We start from the raw sequence: 249 nt of genomic DNA on the forward strand, positions 1-249 counted from the left end.
TAAAAAGTGTATTGATTACGGCCATCGTCAATAAAAGGACAGGTAGTGCAACTAGTTTTATTTCACTGAAACAAGCCGGATGGAGACCTAGATTAGTCGGTGTTAGTAGGTTCTGGCAATTTAGCTCTAATTCGAATGTCACTAATGTTTTTACAATGCCGTTAAGCTACTAAAGGGAGATTAGTAAAAACATTTTTACAGCGGCCAGATGAATAAAGCACATTAGAGTGTTTGTGAATTATACAGGAT

Source organism: Montipora capricornis, chromosome 3 (assembly GCF_036669925.1).
Source record: "Montipora capricornis isolate CH-2021 chromosome 3, ASM3666992v2, whole genome shotgun sequence".
NCBI classification, from domain to species: Eukaryota; Metazoa; Cnidaria; class Anthozoa; order Scleractinia; family Acroporidae; genus Montipora; species Montipora capricornis.